We start from the raw sequence: 14,842 nt of genomic DNA on the forward strand, positions 1-14,842 counted from the left end.
ACACGTGCGTTATTATCATGTCAAAATCAGCCCGATGAGTAGCGGATCTGTGTACAGACGCGAGCTGCGTTCTCCCAATGACCACACACGCTGCAAACACCGTACTACAGGAGACCTCCGCGCTGAGAGGGGCCCTCGCAAATGGGATATCTTCCATTGCGAATGCGACGTCCTGGCATTTACAAATTGCCGGCATGATTCATAAAAAGCGGGTGGCATGAGCCATCCAATTCAAACCCTGGTTTTCCGTGGGTCAAGTTGCGTCCGAACATCTCGGGTCAATGTCAGCGAACCCGAGTTCCGCGCTGCTCCTTGATGTATATGGAACCCAATCCTGGCAAAGAGCCGCGACAGCCGCGCAATCGGATTCATAATATTTTCCCATTTGGATTCTTAATATTTTATTGAAGCACCTGGGCGTATCAATCTGCGTAGGATCAATCAGGTATGTCAGGTCATTTTCAACCGAAGGCATAGACCGTGGAATAATCAGCATCAAATTCGCCGCTTCCATCGGCACAACTGATATATTCTTTTCTCTTCATAAAAAACCACCAGGTTCCGCTATGGTCAACCCCTGCAGCTTGTCTCTGGAGAAATGTGGAATCTTTGGTGCACAAGCTCGATAACGTCACGCCCTGGCGACTGGCATACGCAAGTGAGGCGCGATTGGCCACGATCTGTACAAGGGCACAAAAGCGTCTCATAAATCCAACGTGAAGGAAATCACTTTTGAAATCTAATATATCGCGCTGTCTGCCGGGAACCAGTCTTGTGATCTGGCCCCCATACTACCTACAACCCTTACTACCTAACGTTACCAGGGACATGACCCGCTCTATCGTGAGGGAACCTAGATTAAGAGGGCGTGCCGCTGTACATGAAAATTCATGTTATAAACGTCAACGCAGGCTCTCCCTTTAAGGCATAGCTGTCGACTATTGGTCCGCCCGTGCTAGGGACTCTTACTCGAACATACACCAAGGCGGGCTTGGAGACAACTTGGCTACTCGATCTCCAAGTTGATGATTAGAACGAAGTTGTCAGGTTTCAGGCCATTATTCCCGCGTATTGTAGCGGAAGAACATACAATGTTCTTCTGGTTGCTCACAGCCTTGACCAAATCGCCGACTGACCCTATTACTGGTGGCAGCAGTATCCCGCAAGTTAGGCGAAGCTTTTATGACCAAGCTTCTGTTGATGAGATCGAGGCTCTTGAGATATACATGAAGAGCTCCTAAAGATGAACACAAACGACGAGAACAACGTCATCATTGTTCAGGAGGCTCTTGTAACGGGCATCAATCGTATGGTGATCTACGTGTTGCCAGGCGAGTCAGTTGTTAGCGAAATATTTGCTCGGGTCTCACCCGGAATTATCCTGAGGCAGCGCGCGAAGTTGAATCTGCCTTGAAACAAAAGAAAAGACTCTAAGATCGGGAATGGCGTTCTTAAGATGATCGACCTGCGCTCTTTTGATGTAGGGTTACCTCCGCTACCCGGCGCCTACAGTAGTATTTCATTAATCTCGGGTCCAGGCAGTGCCGCCTCAACTTCAACCGCATGGAATTGTCTTTTAGCACTATGTCGTTCGGTCGATTGCCCTTTTGAAAAATATAGATAATGTTGAACCCACATGGGACCAAGCATTATATCCCTGATGCAAGTGAACATACAATCATACGTATTCATAGACACTTTTGGAAGTTCCACAAAACCAGCAACCTTTGAGCGGGCAGGCAATTATACAGCTAGACGTCGTTATGAAGAGTTTCGCCAAGATGAAAACAGAAATAGCTGTTGCAGTTCAGTTTCATGATCTTAGTATTGATTGCCATCAGTGAGATACGAGATAAATTTAATGAGAACATTGCTAATGATACACATACAAACTGAACCAAACACGATATCAGTACAGAAATCCAGAAATCCAGAAATCCGAAGGCAGCAAAATCCAAAGACAATTCCCCAGAAAAACACCAACAAGAGACAGCCAGCCCGGCTTAAATCAAAGAGGCCATACGTAGAATACATGCGCCACTGAGGTGAATGACTGCAACCAGATAGAAAACCTGGGTACAGTGAGACCAAGGCTTCAGAGAAAGTTTTCTCCAGCTTCCAACCAATCAACTCATATCACCTGTTCTTCTTCTTTTTGGACTCGTCACTCGTCATTGTTCCGACTAGACGTGTCCTTGTGGGAGCTTGCTTTCATTGGCAACAGCAAGCCATCAATCTTGTCTTTCAGATCGTTCTTATGGGCACGCCTGCCTTCTCTGTCATGAAGCCTTTGGCGATTCTCCTCCTCACGCTTCCGATCGTTAACGAAAGCAGCGGTATTTCTGTCGTATTGACCGGATTGATGGGTTCTGGCATTTTGTTCCTGTTGCGTTCCGCACCAACTGCAAACTTTAGTCTCGGTAAATAGATGAAGATCACATCAGCCTCACCTCCCAGCATAAGCTTGAACGTCATTGTCATGAACGGTCTGAGTTTGCCTTGAGCTCATTGTGATTTGATGAAAGTGAATTCGATTTGTGGCAGTGAAGCTTTGGGGTAGTGTGGTATAAACGGTTTCTTGATACAGATGGAATAGGTTTGAGGATAATGAGTTCAACACCCTCTAGAATGTCTTCACAATTCAACGATATATATACGCAGTGCTAAAGGTGAAATGATTCTACCTGATGAAGAAAGCTCTGACCCCATAGCCTGCTCAGCCTACCGATCTACCTGTTGCCTCAATTCAAAGTACGGTAAACGAAGCGACGTTGATGACAGGTCAAAAAGCAAGGCCGGATTACATCTGGCATCGTGTGGATATGGTGTAGTTTCAATCAGGGGCCCAGCCGGGAATCCTAGCCGCCGGTGTGCATTCGTGCTTGGGTTCCTGGTAGCCGGGTCGTGCGTCTGGAAATCAGCTCCATGGAAACCCTGGTCTGCTGGGGTGTGCCCACGATGAAGGTCGGGATAGAATGACGATGCTGGGTGCTAAACGGTAGCCTGGCTGTGTAGGTAGGCTAGGCCGGCGATGTAAGTCCAGCAGCTTCACTTGTGAAAGGTCAAAACATTGTTTGAGGTCGGCGAGGCAGACTATGAGTAGCAGCAGCTTGTACGGCGATCTTCTCAAATACGGACGTAAGTCAAGGAGTTGATACTGGTGCCCTGCTTCGTGTGGAACAAGACCAGTTGGCAGGCGATGTAGAGGCAGTGCTCCTCACCGACCGACGAGCGGTGCTGGAAACTTGACTGCCTGCTCGTCCCCCCGTCAGACCGCCCCATGCATATCTCATTTGAACACAGGCGTGCCCTTGCAATCGACCGTTCCATCATCTTATCACTTTTGTTCGGGGATCTCGTGGGCATCGAGGGCGTTTCGATTCGGGTTGTAGGCATCAGCAACCTTGCGCGGGTCCGGCGCAAAGAATGGTCCGCGGGGGCTAGCAAGGCAGTGACGTTACTTGGAGCAGTCAACTCCATGCCGAGAGCGCAAGAGAACGAGGGAACGGAGTCGCCGAAATAAAATCTGGGAAACCTGGCTTAAAGCTGGGGTTCCGACACCAACGGTCCAGGTCGTTTCAGCGTCGACTAAGCTCTTGGGGGCCCTTCCCTAATGACCTGGTCCCAGTAGCGGGGTGATCAAGGCAGGCTTGAAGATTGATCTGTGTGATGTATCCCTTGCACTGCATTCCTCTCTGTGATGGACCCGATTTTCGACACCTGTTGTTGGTGCTTGGGACAAGGGTGCTTGTTTGTGAAGCCTGTCGTCCAAAGTCCGAGGTCACATTGGGGGCAATCCTTCAGCCTTTTCGTATGGCATGATTTCTTCAACTTGCCTGTGTCTGGTGTTCGTCGAACGTTGAAAGCCCAGGAAAAATCAGAAATGAGCAAGGGTGTCTATCATTGTAGTAGGAACAGCCAGATCAGGCTGAGATCTCAACTCATCTGATACCGCGCCCCAGAAGGGCCAGGATCCTTCGCGACCTACACAACCTGGATCCGTAAGGGGCGCAGAAACACCTTCGGCCGCAGTTGGCAAAGGAAACAAAATCTCCAGCCGCTCTGACCGCTGGAAACCAATATTCAGGTCTGGCTCGTGGTGCCCATCCATCTACCGTCAGCTTCTGTAAATGGTGTACCGAGCTGATACTTGCATGCATGTTTGCAAGATGTCAGTCTTAATCGGGTTCCATCAGTGTAACACAAGCAGCACGCGAGCGGGGATTATTGGCCGTTGGATGTTGGCCCCGGCGCCATCACCACCACCCCTTTCATCGCCTTCTACGATACTCAAACCAAGCAGAATGACGCGAGTGATATCAACAGCCTGTTTGGGCCGAGACTTCTGAGAGAGATTGAAACTTTACGGGTACAAGAACCCCGAAAGCCTGAGACAGCGGCCGCCCATTTGATGATCTTGTACAAAGATGGACCGATGCACTGTAAGCTCTTTTCCTACCCGAGATTGCAGTGGACCAGATGCGGGATTCAACTATTAACCACGTGCAGCTTGGCCATGCGGTCTCAGGTGATGCACATGGCCCAGCCAGCGGCACAGCGTCGCGTCCGCCAAGTTCCCTTGTCTCCCTTTCCAACAAGCGAATTGATATCCCCGTCTCGAGCCATGCCTCCGCATGTTTCACCCCCGAAAGCCCGATTGTTCACCGCCGGGAATAGCTGAATGAGATTGCCCGGTCCCAAGCCCACGGATCACGTTGATCGAGGACAGATCTGGGCCATCATTACGGATCTTAGTCAATAGCACTGGGCCTCGTGTGCTTTTTTCGCCGGAGTTTTGAGCCAAAGCTGCCGACCACTGACTTTGTTTTACTAAATTGCGTGATTCGAGGAGCCGCCGGGCCGAACTGCAAACAATGAATCCATGCCTCCCGTTTACACCACCGCTAGGCGGCAAGGTGGCCGGCTGTCATCGCAGAAGGCTGCAGCTGAAGTCTTAAAATGGCAGGTGAGACGTTGTGCAGGGATCAGAATCCTGGAAGAGCCTTGTCAGTGGGTTTCTTGAAGAGCGTCCTTTCACTTACAACGTGTGAACATGACGTTACCTCTAAACTTGACGAACCCGGGTACTAGGACTTCCGTCGTTTTCCAATTTGTTTTCAGTGGATTGACGTCCGCATTCATCGACACAAAAGGCGGCGGCGGTAACCTCTCCGCACATGGCATCGCAAAAGGCTTGCAAGGCATTTGCGGCAGCCTTCCTCTTTTCGTCGATCACTTGCTCAGGGGTGGTGTGACATGCAAGCCTCCTGTAGCTTCTCTGTCTCTCTTCTACATACTCTCTGATGTACGTTGATGGTTGCCACACTGCCTTGTCAGAAAATGCCGTCTTCTCCGTAGGTTCACATCCCTGAGATAATCTGCGCGCCGGCTTAGAAGGGCTGAACATCGAGAGAGGGCGTTAACAGGCTTACTCACTTGGCTGAACCGCGATTGACCGCCATTGAAACATGGCTTGATGTCTTGGCTGTGCACTGATAGCTGGCAATTCGATGTTTGGGTTGCAACATCTTCAGCTTGGAGTGGCGGAGGGCTGATATTTGGGGGCCCAAGGCCAGTTTCCTGGAGCTCACATTTGTTAGTAGACACTCAAACGATGTATTATGTGGAATAGCCAGGCGGAAGTGTGAGTGTCGCTCTTTGTACTGATTTGATCCTTCTCTGGCGAGGCCGCTAAGGGACAACGGCTCTCACCTTCTTGCCATCGGAGATGCGAGTCAGCCTACCCTCTCATCTCGTGAGTTATGACGAAAGTCATCGTGGCCGATACATCCGCATGTACTTTTACTCGTTCGTCATTTCAAGACCGCTTATGTGCTGGAACTACCGTTGCAAGGTGACAAGGATGCAGGCTCACCGTCTTGTGGCTCTGCTGCCACTGTGTTCTGGTGGGTGTCAAATATGATGGGCTACACGCATCACACTAAGACGTCGACTAGTGAGGCAACCTTCGTAGCAGAGAGCCCAACGGTAAGATGAAAATAACCTGTGACCTCTGATGCTAACAATGGGGACTTGTCTCGGTTCGAGTTCCCCTCTGCATGATGCCCTCGCCCCCCTCAGAACACTCTAGGCTGACTAGTCATGGGCTGAATCTCTGCAGGACTTCTCAAAGACGGCTAGCTTCCTGAAGGGCATACCATACGTCGTACTCCAATGTGGCTGGCGCACATGAGAGACACCCTGAAAGTTGGGCTCTTCTGCATGGCGCCGGAAAGAAAGCCCATATCCCTGCCCTAACGAAGCCTTAAAACAACCATTGGAAGTACGTCTCTTCCCCACTCACAGGTCCTCTGGTAGTTGATCTCAAGTACTGGGAACATAGCCGCAGCAAGTAGAAGAACGCTAAAGATTCCTTACCAAAAGCGGGCTCAAAGCCGTCGAGTTGCAAGAGATACCCGCTTAATAGACCACGAGAGGGTAGCTTTAGTTGCACACACCCCATGGCACACACAATGAGGCACACTGAGCCGAGAATTTGCCTGCTCACTTGATCACAATGACAATTTCTTGTAGACTCGGCCGGCACTCCCTGCTCCAAGATGAGGCTAGCCTGCGTACAATTCTCTGGATAGGAGCCGGCCACGTTGGGCCTCTAGGGCGGAGCTTCACTAGCAACAATTCCCGACAACATACAACTGACACATACGGGGCACACTTCCCAACTTTTGGTGCCTGGTATGGTTCTATAGGAGCCTGGCTGTGTTGTTCTCGGCGTAGCGAGAGAGTGAGTCGTTGCGTGAATACCCAGGTGCTAAGGCATGTGCATCCGAGAGAGACTTCCGTATATATGGCAACACCTCTACACCAATACTTAGCACGATAACACATTGAACGAATCATCTTTCTGGAGGCTTGTACGGCTGCGCAAGGTCGCGCGGATGAGACATGCATCGGCGGAGGTTTTTGGCTGGTATACCAAACCTGAGCAGGGATTGCTATATGGTGTCTGTGCAACTCAATTGGGTCCTTGGGGCAAACTGGATATCAATCATAGGCTTTAGTAAGCAGAATTGTGTATTTATTAAGTAACTTACAAAAGGAATGTACGTACATGCGACGAAGCCAGTAGTTGTGTGAAGAAAGACGCGGTGGTTGCAATGGGAGTAGTTACAGCACAATTGGGCTTCCCGTAGAAAGTCTAAGAAGACGTCAAACTAACATAGGCCCATTTCAACATGAATGAACTCGATTGACTAGGTCATATAGCCTGGGCCATGGAATCTACTTTTGGTTAGATGGGTAGTCTAATGTTCTTAACTACAGAAACAACCTAGGGTATGTGTAGATGTTTAATGCTAGCCCCTTTGTGTCAACTGGGCGAGAATTCGTGCGTTATGGTTCAACGATATGGTGCTTTGGTTGAATGTGTTGAAGCCGGATTCAAGCAAAAGTTAGCAAAGGGTTGGAGTGTAGTCAGGTTACGCAAGGCCTAAATCTTCCGAAACAACTACATTAAACTGACAATATCTATGGATGCGTGATATTTGATGTTTCCGCCGTCTTTGATTTGCCTTTAAGTCCCGATATCCCGTATAGTAGGCCACAAATAGTGATGATTCCATCAAAGTGATGATTTATGCATAGCAGATATGACATTTGATAATGGGACTTTAGGAGCTTGTGAAATCGATACGCACGCTCTATACCATAGGTCTCCCAGAGAAATGATCATGGATTCGCGAGCAAGTCTGGTATGCTAACTACCACAATGAACGTCAGACATCCATGGATGGCATTGCGTCTAACCCTAGTGTAGGAGTCCGCGATAGTGGAGACCGAAGATCGCACTAAATAGACGACCCGTCACTAGTACGATTACAACGCACGGGACCGGGAGGTAGGAAACTTTGAATTGACGGCAACTTCAGTGGAAAGTGGAATGCTGTTTAGCGCTTTGGCCGGCACTTGGTAGGGGTTGCGTCAGGGTCTGACCAGGAACTGGTTCCTATGGGCGACAGCGGCTTTCTGCAGCTCCTTAATATAGCCTCGCATGCACAAGACGTCAAAGTGATTGGCAAAAGTTTCTTGTGAGTGATCACATGATCAATCCGTCAAGCCAGACGCCCGCGAACAGGAGGGGAAGGGTGCCATGGCACGTTGTGTCTCATGGGATGCAACTTGACAGACGTGTTGGCGTTGCCTTCTCATGACCCCTCAATTCCTACATACCACGAGCTGTACGCCGACCAACAATCTGATGGTGCTGTGGTACGTGTAGGAAATCCTCACCCTGTCAGTCAAGATGGTCTAAGCAACTGAAGCTATCTCCAGGGGTCTTGTGTGGACTCGTGAGGTCTCGGCGCGCGTGATGGTCCATCGTGAACGTCGGGGAAAATTGACGACTTAACCAATGAAAAGAGCAGAGATATATGAACAACGGAGCCGCTAGTCTAACGACGAGTCAAAGTTGTCAGGGCGGGAACAGGGTTCAACAAATGCTCGCCTCACCTTGCTACTCCACCTCATTGGCCAGGTAACTGTGGTATGACCACAAGCTAGGAAGCAAAATAATGGGACTGATCAATCATCTAGCTTAAAAAGCACCAGGATGAAGTTTATTCGTCGGGTCGAAAAGGAGTCAGCACGGTGTCTTGACGCAGAGGGCTTGTGCATTGAACTACCGATCCATCATGATGGAAGGTCGTTCGTGGCCTGATAACTCACTAGCGCCCACTCTTCTTTTCACTGCATTTCAATCTCAACATCAACCCTGACATTTGAATAGAATCTTCTCAATCATGCGATACAACGAGTTCCGACTGCGTTGATTGACAGCTACTAGTATAACTCAAGTCAAAAATACCAAATAAGAACTTTTCACCACGCCAGGGGTAAAAGAGCAACAAAAAACAGATTTCTATTCCCTGTGCAATGACGGGTGAGTCCATGGCTGGCGCCAAATCGTATCCTACTGTCTCCCAAACTCCCTTGTCATCCTTTACTTCATTCTTTACTTGTGACGATGGCCACGGTTATCATGGCGATCGCTTCGTTTAGACTTGGAGTGTTTCTTCTTCTTCTTCTTCTCATCATCACTTGGACTGCAGCTTCAGTTAGGAAGATCTCGAGTCGCTGGCAGAAACACACATACCTGCTAGGTCTGTTGACATTGGTTGACATAGATCTTTCCGATCTTCCCGGGAGATTTTGCAAGTTCAACTGTATTGGAACGCGACCGCGGATGTCATCTTGAGCCGGTTCCCTCTCGATGCTGGCTCCATATGGGTTCCAAGCGCCTATGTGTCCGAAATCTTGGGGAGAAGGAGACCCAACTGTGAATGTCGTCGAGGCTATGGACTGGATGCTCGATGAATAGCAAGCGCCAGTAATCGCGTCACCCATGACAGGGTCAGTCTGGTCGGTACCGAAATCGTTCCCGTTTCCCACATATGATCGATAAGCCAAATTTGTGTTCCAGCTGAGTTGCTGCGGTACCGGCGGGGCAGGAGGCCAATGTTCGTCGAACTCGACAGTCTCTGTGTTATGTGGAGATGAGGGGGGTTCCGCAGTCTGTGAATGGCCCAGCTCAAAGTAGTGCGTCGTCGAAGGTTGACCAGGTATAGGCTGTGGCAGCGAGGTCGTCGTTTGCCAAGCCTCATAGGGTTGGTGGGGGTAAGACATGGAACCTCGATTATTCTGGCCCGGAGTACCCTGCTGTTCAGGATTGGTTTTGCGCTTTAGGTTATTCGAGACCATGTTTGCCCTTGATTTCCAATGGCAATAGGAAAAGAGCTTTGCTTTCGTCGATAAAGTCTGGCGCACAACGGTGAGCAGACCGGTAATAATGCTTTTGTAAGATACCCCAAAACCTCATCACAGGCCAGCAGGTGTTTGATTCCAGCAACCTCTAGAATATCGTCGGGACACGAACCATTCGAACCACACCTTACAATAATCACCACGACGTTGGGCGCGCTTGGTCACATAGCTGCAGCCCTACGGGATCGTTGGGCGCAAATGCTTGGAATGGACTTTGAATTCGGCTTCACCTATCGCCAGCAGCCTCAAAATAAAGCGGCGTTGCCTGCTAGCTGCTGCTGCCTAGATTTCTGGAGGGGTGGGCTTACACAAAACTGCCTTGCCGACGCTCCTCAGATTGCCGAGAAGCCATGCGAAGAGCTCCCGATGCGGACCAAAGATGGTTCGCCCCATAGTGTTCATTTCCGGGAAGGTGAAGGTCAGTAGGATTCTTTGCTAACGCATCTCCCTTGTTTCTACACGTGTGTGCAAAGTGCGGGGGCCGCTTTGACTCTTACGACTATTGCGCTGTATCATAGCTGAAGGGCCTACTCAGATGACCAGGCCGGGGTTTGCCGTTCCGCCGAGGGATACGTAACCTCCGGAATCAAAGGCCTTAAACTAGACAGACATTTTCGTCAAATCACTGGCTAGATCTCAAAAGCCTTGCTTTCTGAGACGTGCGAGTATTGCAGAGTGGCCCAGAAGGATTTCCAGGGTGCAATTAGCCCATTGACGGAACTTGCAGATGTTATTGCTAAGCTGGCCATCGCTGGCTTCTTCACGAGTAGAAAGGTCAGGGTGCGATTACGACACCATGTTCTGGTTTGGGACTGGGTGGTATCACAGTCTCAGTGCGGCCTGTAAGCGCATGTGTGCTCTTCCGAAATAGTGGTCTCCAAGCCCAGATCATCCTTCGTGCGTACGGCAACCCCGAGAATCAAGTAGCCCGAACAGCGATTACAACAAAGCGGTGGGACTACGATGAGCTTTGCTTGATGCCCGAACAAACTCGGGCTCATGGTCGACTCTTAGCCGCATCTTGAGACCGACCAATTTCCTGATTTCGTATTGGGGTTTTGGATGGAAACGGTCTCCCTGGCGCATTCTGCTGCGCAGTACCTTCAGCACCTTCTTGTTGGCGCTGTTGACGCTCAAGCTACAGTGATCTACAACGCAGAATGCCGACTGCATCAACTTGCTTCAGCTTGCTCGGCATGCTGTCATCGGCGATTGGACGGATCATTTCCGCTCAATATTGAATGTGTATAATGATCAAACTCATCCCCGTTAGTTATCAAGCTGCACAGACTGAACATGACAGGCTTGCTGCGGTAGTTAAATTTCTGGCGGAAGTAGTTGCGCCATCCGCAATTTTGCATGCGGCCGAGAAATCTTCCTCGGTGATTATATTATACTGTGAACGTACCAGATTAGCTGTCGACGGGTCGTCGCACGCGGAGGCGCTACCGGAACTATCTTTAATTGTTCCGCCAAAGCCTCCGCGGCAATGTCGATGTTCATGAAAGGTGTAGCTGAAGTGGTTTCATCATGACATGTTGTAGTACTTTTCTCCTGCAGAGTACTTTGCGTGGACGGCTATCCATCCACTCAAAGACGTCACAGTCACCGAGAAATTTACCGGACAGCCCGGTGTCTTCTTTCACCTTTCTGAGCCCCGCGGAATGAGTGGAGGATTGTTGATCTAGTCCCTCTCCCTGATTCTGTCTTGGTAGACCTCCAGCGCTAAACAATCCATACTTGATCCAGACGTCTCGATCAAGTTCATGGCTTGCATTGCTGATCGCGGCAAAGTAAGCAACATCCCAGACGCCATATTCCCATATCAGTCACCGACACATTGATGATAGCAAAGAAACAGACAAGGAAAGCACACGCTATCTTCCGCAGCCGCGGGGCCTTCGGGCGCCGCCGGCCGCCGATGCTCCCTTTCATCCAGTCAGAATGAGCAGTCTGGCCCGCGAGGATTGGTTGGTCATAGAAACCTTGATTGGCCCTGCTCAGCAATCCTTCCGTTTTGGGCCGTCTGGGCGGCTGTATCTCGCCTTAAGTAGCTACAGATTTGTCATCGACGGCCATGGGATCTGGATGACAAGGCCTACAGTGAAAATGACACAGTGGAAGTTCCTGGAAAGATCTATTACACAAAAGAAGAGTGGGAAGTTTTGTGTATAGGTATGCATCAGTAAAACCAACGGTTGACTTGGAATGAGGTTGTGACTGTCATGTCAGGAAAGCCGTACCTTAGGCATGTGATTAGTGAAGCTCGGAATGCCAGAACTAAAAAGTTGAATCATGTGTTCTTGATATTTGGCGAAATTCCGTCTGTCGACAATATCCAGGTGACTTCCACACAAGTTCAGGGAATTGCCTTCTGCTCAGTTCGAAGACGTATAATTACGCATGTGATATTTTAATTCCCTCTACGTTCTGATCAGTACTGATTGCATCAGTATCCGCTTTAATTATGACTGTTTAGCTTTGCTGGTCATTTAGAATTCTAGACCTGAGGTCAGAACCCATACTGCTCCGCATGTAGACAGATTCCTTGCGCCCCCGTACCTTTGTGTACGGCTCTCTCGTCTGAGAGTCGGGCGACACAATTTCTAACCGTAGCTACTAAAGACGAGCCACCACAAACAACAACCAAGGATTCCCCGCCGGCAGCTTCAATAGGTTCTCGCATAAAGCTGGAGATGTCCGGCCGTGAGGTCGAGAGATTGATCTTCGCTGAAGATCTGGCCCCGGTGTTATTGTACCCCTGACGGGCGCCATCAGCCTCAACGTCAATCATCGCTGAGAATTTCGTGGCCGCTTTTTCGGCCTCTATATCGTAATCGCCCGATGCAAAAGACGAAGGTCTGTCTTTGACCAACCGCGTCAAGTCTGACGAGGACGGAGATGTTACGCCGCCCGTTACCGCAATGTGGACGTTCAACTCCATACAGTTGCTTCCTCGTCCCACCATAGCTTTCAACTCTTGTAGACGCTCAACGTAAAATGCGATCTCGTCTGCTTCCTTAGCCATGATAAGAAAGTCAACCCGCGTTACGCAAGTTTTCCTGTCTGTTGTAATAACGCCCTCTAGCATGGAAAGAGTAAAGGAGGCGCCAGTAGAGGCCGCAATGAGGACTAAGGTCTCGTAATGGCTACTTGCAGGTGGATGTCCATAGGGACCCATCACGAAGGCCGTCAAATTCTTAGATTGGGTATCGTTCTGAGAGGCGAAGCGATGAAGTCTGCGCGAGAAGCCCCCGTGCTTGCGTACAACCAAATGCATACTATTGTTTCGCGTCTTTTTCTCCTTGTCTGTTGATTGATTTACACCAGCGATGGTGTATGGATGAGTCTGCGTCGGTCCAACCCCTGGTAGCCAGAGATAAATGTGCTGGCCTGGCTTCCAGCTAAAGTCGATGTTCTCAATGGTCAGGACCGTTGTCTGCAATCCTGAAATCTTGACGCGAGCGGGATGACCGAGCCGCCGTCCTGCGCTCATCTGGAAGTTGTTGCGAACGAGCAGTACTGTTCTCCCAAGTCGATCGGAGGCAAGAGCTGCTACCGAGACCCAGATAGCTGCCTGCGCGTAGCTGGGAACATGGACGTAAAGAAGCCACAGGAAAACTACCGCGCTTATGGCGTGTTGCGCTACAAAGAGCTCGTAGCAGAGAGACCGGAGTGGGCCAAGAGAAGTGATAAACTGCAAGGCCAAGACTGCCCAAGCCGCAAAGCCATACCGGATCATGGGGCCCATCATCGATATCTGCAACTCAACCATGTCGGCGAGAACCCATTCGGTGTAGAAGTAGAACCCGTGAACCGTTGCCGAGAGTAGTAGAGTGCGAGCCACCCACCGATGAAGCCAGTTCAGGCGCTCATGGCCGGAGCCAACGACGAGGCCAAAGATGCTGTACTTAGACGCCAAGAGGTAGACTAGCGGCACTTGCATGGTGGCAATCCAGGCGTTGCGAAAGCCAATACGCTCCCAGAAGTATCCGTCCGAGATGGCTGTCCCAGCCGCCATCATGTATGCGATTATGATCCAGTAAACCAGCAATACCAGAGAACGACCTAACGGCGGTGGGCTCATCCAGGAAAGCCATGCTTTGCTGATGAAAAGCTGTGGATAGCTCATCTCTCTGGAGAGGGCTGTCATCGTTGCAAAGACCTTCTGGAAGCCATTGGTTGGTCGAGTAGGATGTCGGATGGAACTTGAAGCAAGGCGGCGAAGTCTGGAAAATGTCTGAATCAGCCATCAAGTAACAAGATGACGGTAAAGACTACAAGTGAATGGTGTTCCCACCGTATCATACACAAAAACAGAAGATAAAGGCGTACCTACCTGGTACGTGACTGGTACAGACTCAACAGCCGCAAGACGGCGATACTGCCGAGGACGCTTCCAATGATGATCCAAAAATCACGAGCCAGCTCGATGTTTGTCGTCTGGAACATGTTCATGCCCATGTCCATGGACATGCCGCCCATGTTACTCATATCCATTGCGGCGAATTTGATGGGAGACGCCACTAAAATGGACGATGTCGTGCGATGTAACGGTTGAGAAGGCCTGCTTCCAGCGCTGGAGTTTTTTGAAGACGATGAAAGAAAAAATCAAGTTAAATTAGAAGGAAATGTATATTTTTGGGTAAAACAGCATATCAACAGACGTCAAAATCAAACAAAACCGGCTGACGTCTTCAGGCACACGCGGCGGAGGGGAAAGATCGTAGTGACATGTCCCAACTGCAACCAGTGACGGTGAACTACTTACAAATTCGGATCTTCTTGGGAAATCATCCTGCATCATCCGTTCTTCTCACATCCATGTATGCTGTACCATGTGAGTGGGCTTCTTCCCCCGCATGTACAAAGGAGCCATCCGTCCCCTTCGTGTGGACTGGGACTCGGTTTCGCCCAACCAAATAACACCATAGGAGATCAAACCATATTCTGACCAATCATATAATTGAAGATCTAATGAAGTTAAAGAAAGCCCGCAGTTACATGGGGCCTCCAGATATGCTTTGCTGCGCCCGCATGGATCTCCGTCCAGTCCGTGATC

The sequence above is a fragment of the Colletotrichum chrysophilum genome, assembly GCF_026319265.1.
Source record: "Colletotrichum chrysophilum strain AFK26 chromosome Unknown scaffold_49, whole genome shotgun sequence".
Taxonomy (NCBI): domain Eukaryota; kingdom Fungi; phylum Ascomycota; class Sordariomycetes; order Glomerellales; family Glomerellaceae; genus Colletotrichum; species Colletotrichum chrysophilum.